General features: G+C 36.6%; 1 long non-coding RNA gene across 1 annotated transcript in view; it reads right to left on the reverse strand.

Annotated features, from left to right (window-relative positions):
* Positions 1-995: 995 nt before the first annotated feature.
* Positions 996-7365, reverse strand: part of LOC146459377 (uncharacterized) — a 24971-nt gene continuing 18601 nt past the window's right edge. Inside the window, exons 2-3 of the long non-coding RNA XR_014857954.1 lie at positions 2120-2159; positions 996-1100 (exon numbers count right to left, since the gene is read on the reverse strand). This is a non-coding gene — a long non-coding RNA (uncharacterized LOC146459377). The remainder of the gene's footprint in view (positions 1101-2119; positions 2160-7365) is intronic.

Genomic DNA, 7365 nt, shown 5'->3' on the forward strand with positions numbered 1-7365 from the left:
TAATACATGTATTGAAGGTTTCAGCGAAAAGAAAATGTAAAAGAATAGATTTTAAAAGATTTGTTGATCAAGCCTTTCTCATTTGTAATGGCTCTTAAAAGAGCCGTTTGCATTTGGTTGGCGTGAGAGAGGCATTTCAAAACTTTTGACGAAGGTCGCACAGGTTTGCCTCTAGAACATCCATACTGTCTACCATTGAGGTGATGTTGTCTTTCTCAGGCCACAGACGGATTGTCTTAGCTTTCAGTAAAGAATAAACAACGGGCAAAAAACTTTCACTTTTCTAACTGTTAAGGGAGACGTTTACTACTCTTAATAAAAGAGTTAGTGACTTCTTAGTCGTACAAGTATGAGAGATGGCAATATTATGACATGGCTGTCTCAAAGTTGAAGAACATAAGCAAGAGTGTATCGAAACATAATTGATAAGACTTCTCCTAATTATCTACAGTATAAAATCCATAAACGTTGGCTACTCTTGTGGATTCATTTTATTGTTATAATAGCTGTTATAAGATGGTCATTAACTTGGCACCAGTATCGCTAACCAATAAAAAGGTGAACTTCTACACTTGCCCAAGATTGAGTTTTCTGAAGAAAAATGCCACAGAAAATGCTTACAAGAGCATTTCTGAGCCTCTAGATTTCAAAATTTTCTGGGGGGGCATGCCCCCACACCCCCTAGCGGCTGGCGCCTTCAGCATTCGAAACTTGCCTCGTCTTGTTCTGAAGTCTGGCTACGGCCCTGATTATTCAAATCATAAACGGACTTTCTGCGAAATTTTTGATTGTATAATATGTTGCTTGAAACTGGTGACCAGCTCATCAGATATCAGATGAGCCTCTCAAAAGGCAATGTTTAGTGCTTTTTAAATCCCTTAAAATGGAGGACACATGTAGTACTTTATCTTTCTGTGTTTACTTTGTTGATGTTCAGCTTGCAAGAGCCTAGTCTTTGAAACTTGAAATTTGACTCATATAGAAAGAATTATTACCTCCAAGTGTTTGACTTTGCCTTCCCATGCGCATCCATCATCCCTGAATGTGCAGTGTACTTTGCGAGCAAGTACTTCATGTCGCACAGTGTCCTCAGGAATAGCCTGAATTATAAAATTGTTTATTAATTATTAATAATATAATAACACAAGCACAAAAACACAGCGATATACACAAGTACAATCTAACAAAACAATAACAGACCTGCAGCAAATCTAGATACATGGGTTTCAATTACACATGAAAATCTATCAACAGACTTGACCCTATCTAGAGCAGGGCCAAATTATTTGGCCTGTGGTGACTTAAACCCTGAATAACATTTTTAATATTTGCACAAATGCTATGAACGTTCTAGCCTTTTTCAGAAATTTATCTGGAAAAATTTTAATTTTGTGGCTGGTTGGAGTTGACTGACTTTAATGTTACCATGGCAACCAATTTTTTGACTGACAGTTTTTCAGAAAATGGAACATCCCTTTTTAAATGAAGAAAAAGTACTTTCTTTCTGTTAACTTTTGTGCCTTTAGCTAAAGGTAGTGCTAATTTTGGCACTTTTCTGAAGTTTTGGGAAAATCCAGAAACCAAGACACCTGCCATTTGGCATCCATGAGATAATTACAAAGTCACACAATGTCATCATTTCCCATTGTGGACCTCAAAGGAGACATCTTTGGACACACTAGCTATCCTCCAAGCCTCCTTGTCATAGCTCCTATACAAGTTATGGATCAGGGGTGGGATACACAAAATAAGTTTTGATAAATATACAATGATTTCAGTGGCTCAACTTGAGTGTCATGACAAGTGGTGTTTTTTGAAAGAGCCCTCAAACTCTTTTCAAGTTCCACCAAATGTGTTCTTAATGTCCCTTGCTTTCTCATTTCCAGTCTTAACAAGACTTGTTTTCCCCTCTACTACAGCAAATTCTCTAGTTTAACTTATGGGCAATTGCAAGGCTACTAACTTAAAATAATAGACATACTCATGCACCTCTGTTGAATATACATATAAAGAAATTAATAAATTCACTAGCTTACATTCATAATTAGTGCTAAAAGTTTGTCTAACGGCCGAAACAATGTTGATATTCATTCTATGTCAGCATTTAAATCAAATTTACCTCACACAGGTTCTCTCCGTCCACTGGGCAAACTGCAGTTCTAAAGCAGACAATTAAAACAACACTTAATTGAAACATCACTTACATTTTAAATTGGGAACTTCTGATGTTTTTATGCATGATCACAGCATTAAACAGTGTATTATGCCTTCAGCCCACCAATTAAAACCTTCACAAATAATATAAATGAAGAAATAGGGTTGGGTCTGGCAACCAGACTTGTTTGAAAATTGAATGTATAATTTATATTATTCAGTCATTATTAATGTCTACAAATTTGAAAACACAAATTATGTGTGCAATCAAGTGATCCTTGAATTACCACTTTGATGGCCTTGATGGATTTCCCCTTTGTTTCACTTCCTGAAAGTTAACCTTGACTTATGGACACTGGATACAGTATCTAGATCTGTGCACTGTACAAATTCTCAAAGTTCAGTCCATCTGGCTGAACCACAAATTGAAAATGTCAGTGCAGAGGTTAAAGTCACAGACTATTTTAAATGATCATTACGGTGCCAGTCATGTTTAAAGCACTTAGAGATCATTGATAAAATTATTGTAGTGTCAAACTATTTGAATGAGTGTAAGGTTTCTTCACTTTGAACTGTATCGATAAAACATGTGTCCCTGACAAATTTATTCTGACAACCTATTTAAAAGGGACAATATTATTGGACAGTTCTTTATGTTCCTTTGGTGTCCTTATAAACCAGTTCCATTGTAAAGCTTTCTTGTGGCATTCCACTCCAGGATTCCATTGTCAAACTTTACAATGGATTTTCTCAGGAACCAATGTGAATATCAGTAAACCCTGACAAAGTTTGTTAGCCCATTATCTCCTGAGTAATATAGTCCAGTTTGTTGGGATATCTCTATTATAAATGCTGGTCAAAGCACACACTATCAGTTTTCGTTCCAAGGCAGAAATGTTTAAAACTAGCAGTATTTTCAGATTCTACAGTTTATAAGCTTTACAGTTATACATAGTTTTCTAGGGGTTCTATAAAGACAGCAAGCAGACTTTTCATGAGGAACAAGCGCAGAGGCTTGAATAAAGCTTTAAGCTCACTGTATTTTAATTTACGCTTGTTAACTTGTATATTTTGCCAATGTATGTTCTCATAATTTGCACTAATCTGTAATAAACAACACATACCATTAACTGTAGCATAGTCTAACTAATTGAGCAATATAAAAAAAATAATTGAAAAGAATGAGTTTTAACTATAGACCTTTTTGGACTAAAATCCACGCACTTGCGCAGAAGACTCTGGGAAATCCCATTTAGCATGTTTATTTTGCAACATGATTAAGGCAGAACCTGTTCATAAGTCAATATTCTCTTTTTCTTCCAGAGAATAACTGAAGAGGTTAACGAGTATATTTCCAGGCATTATTCTGTCAATGAAACTGATATAGAGAGTCTGGTTATTTTCAAAACATGGTATTTCTGACGATTGAGTCAGCGAATTTGGCAGAAATAAATATTTAGTCGGCACGAGATACGACAAGGCCTGGGGCTTAAGCCCTGGCATCATGGGTAATGATGCAGTGGTATATAAGAGTGAGTATAGCACATGATATCCATCCAGGCCTCAGAACCAACTGTTCTTCTTTGGCTCATGCCAAATTTATTTTAGTTTGAATATTTGTTTTGTTTGAACTGTGAAGCCTCGTAGGATGGGCTGCTAACTGTTTAGAGTTTGGGCCATGGTTGCTACCCAGATTTCCTGTCGTATTTTTGTCTCCAAAAGGGGTTTTTTCAGGCAGGTTTTTTCTGGCCACCGTCTACCATTAGATAGTAGTGTTTTTCTGAGCGGTTGCCCAGCTCTGTTTATCCTGACTTGTTGGAGTTTTAGATTACAGTGTTGTATACCTTTTACTTAATGTGTAAGGTATTGATTGTATATTAGGATTGTATATGGTGTGCCACGTATGTATGCCTCGAGTTGGTTCTCAGCAGGCGTCCCAAAATAAACTTATTAGGTTTACACTACTGTGTCATTTGTTGTGTAGCGGAGTTTAGGCCATTTTACCACTCCTTCATGTCATTTGTTTTCATGATTGCATGTATGTGACACACCGACCAAAAAAGGAGACAACTTGTCAATCCATAACTAAAAACAGACTTTGGAATAAAAGATAGTTCTAAGAAAAAAGGAATTAAGACTGTAATGTTCTTCATCTTGAGGAATATTAGTGTACAGGATAGTAACATCCATTGAATTAAAACAGGAATTGTGTTCTCTGGGACTTCGGTTCTGTTTATTAAAATATTATTGATGAAATCCATTGTGTCCTTAAGGTAGATTTCTGTGTGTTTGCTACTGGCTGAAGGAATTCGTTCTTTTGGACCATCACAGTCTGAAAATTAAATATCAGCCATGTGACAGGAATTGGTTATCTTTTTGTGTGAGGTGGGTTGGGTGTCCGAGACAAAATAGGCCAAATACTGGATTGATTAATTACATAAAAATATTACCTTATCAGCTAAAATTAGGCAAATAGAAACTAATTTATTTGATTTTTTTACATGCAACAAGTTTCAAGAAAAGTACAGTATAAATATCCAACTTTAGATAATTGTTTAAAACCTTGTACAGAAAAGTAACATCAGCATATAAAATGCCCTTGCTCAAGAGATTTCAATTCCAGTCCCGTTAGGCGTGTTTAATTTCATAGTCACATTTCAAGATAAGCCTTGTGGCCCTCCCCTGTATGCACTCAATCAAATCAATTTTCCTCTCAGTAAAATGAGTGGTGCTTTATAGAACAAAGTTTCCCTCAATTCTGGTAACCTGCGACCAGGCGTGCTTTTTTAATTTTTGGAGAGGGAGAAGGAATCCCCAGGATGAAATGTAAGGAGGGAGGGGTTTACAGTCAGATCATTCCAAGTCAGATCGTTCCACACAAAAGTCAGATCGTTCCACAATATAGAAAGTTTGTTCCACTTAGAAAGAGTCAAGAAAACACTCTTACTCAATGAAAATGTAAAGAAAAATGTCCTGCTCGATGTTTAGTTGACACTAGAACAAGTTAATATACTGAAATGCGTCACCATCTTTGAACAATGAGTGTATTCGAACTTAACGCCGCAGTTTGAAGGTATTCTAGCAAATATATTTCCTTCGCAAACGGAACCTTATTTTAACTTCTAAGTGTACAGTCAACTCTCACCTTGTGGACACCCCACTATTATGGACACTCACTATTACGGACAAAATCCAGATCCCCGACGAAAGCTGTAGGGGTTTGACTGAAACTGACTCCCATTATTATGGACTCTTGCTATTATGGAATTACGGACACTTTCGGGGTACAAACATAACATTTTTATTTTTTTGACTTTCGATCAAGTGGACACTATGAACTTTGCATGTAACATAAATGACGAACATCAGACTTATATTTCCTTACAGATTCTTTAAGAGATACCAAGCCCTCATCCTCCATTCTAAACGACTGCTCAGCAGATTTCCTTGTTGCTACAAGATATTTTGGGTGCCACGTAACTCAAATAACTGGAATCTCAAGCCCCAGGCCGCCACCTCTGTGGATCCTCACACCTTGCTTTTACAGACTCTCGCTATTATGGACACTAAACGATGTTCCAAGAGTGTCTGCTGTAACAAGAGTTGACTGTACTTGTCAATAGAATAGCAGTTTTAATGAAGGTAAGCCGCTATATGAGAAATTGGATAAAAATCCACCAATTACAGCACACAAACCCGGCCCCGTTCAGCCAAATGTTGTTGTTTTCTTAGAGGTCCACAGCAGTGATTGTTGGCAGTGAAAAGCCTAATGGTTGGTTGAATCTTGAACTTCAGAGTCTGCAGGTTATTGAAAGACGTAACTCGATCATAGTCAGCCTACTATGACCGGATGAGTTGTAACTAATAAAGATTATTTGCGGAGTATATTTGGGTACTAACAAATTAAATATAAACAGGTAAGCAATTTGTCGACAAAACTAAGTTCACACATTTGCATGTGGGTCATTATTGTTACTCGGCCATATTTGCAGTGAAATCAAAACAGATACTCTCTCTCATCGTTCTGATCGATCATATAAGCAGTACTCAGAACTTTCACTCGAATAACACTCGTGAAGCGGCAACCTAGACTCGATATTTCATGTAAACAGTTCATCCCCTTGATTGATCATATGAGCAGTACGCCGTCATTTTGGCAGTACTCTATTGATCCTGTGAAACGTAGAAACAGCTAATATAATTTTTCACCCAAACTCACTTTAAGATCGAGAAATAATCACATTTTCATACTTAACGGTGTAGCGAAACAACCGTGTAGCGAAACGACCGGATCTATTGGATAAAAACCTGTGAATTTCCTGTGAGAAACATGTGAATTTACCTCTGAAAAAACATGTGAAACAAGAATTTTCACATGATTTTTCACAGGTTTTTCACAGGTTGAGAAAAATTCAGAACCTGTGAACAGGGCACTTTTCACAGGGTCTGAACCTGTGAAAAAACCTGTGAAGAAACCTGTGAATTTCAACCTGTGAAAAACCCTGTGAAAAAACCTGTGAAAAAACCTTTGAAATGTGGCTTAATTGTAAGGCTTTTTCACAGCTTTTTTCACAGGGTAGAAAATCTCAAAACCTGTGAACAGGGCATTTTTCACAGGGTCTCAACATGTGAAAAACCCTGTGAAATGGGAATTAATGCCTGGCAGCTGTTTACAGGTTCAAAACCATATATAGAAAAAGCATGTGAAATTTCAAAGCTTTTTTACAGGGTTAACATATATACTGACTGGCTGCACTGCATGGTTGCATGGGTATTTTCCAGTACATGCATGCATGCAGTACAGCATCTGAGAACGGTACATACTCCCAAACACATGTACATACACTAGGCACTTTTTTCATGAGGTCAAAACCAGCTGTGTGATATAAAAATAAGTAATACCAAAATTTTTCTCTTTTCAGAATGTTAAATGTTTATGTTATCCACTACGTATACCATTCAAAATGATTTGTTCCTCTTTAATTTAGAGAGATTACTGATTTAATAAATTGTATATCACTGATAAATTAAAGCTAGAAAGCTGTATGAAACGTTTCCATGCCAGAAGACTACATCAAAAAAGCCATGTTCAGAAAGATACTGAATGATATCCAAACACACACAATATGTAAAACATATAAAAAAATATTGAAACCTTACTTACTTCTTGTAATTGGTGCAATCCAGTCCAGCTTTTGGTTTCAATTCATT

The sequence above is a fragment of the Pavona decussata genome, unplaced genomic scaffold (genome assembly GCF_977016875.1).
Source record: "Pavona decussata unplaced genomic scaffold, jaPavDecu1.1 SCAFFOLD_219, whole genome shotgun sequence".
Classification (NCBI taxonomy): domain Eukaryota; kingdom Metazoa; phylum Cnidaria; class Anthozoa; order Scleractinia; family Agariciidae; genus Pavona; species Pavona decussata.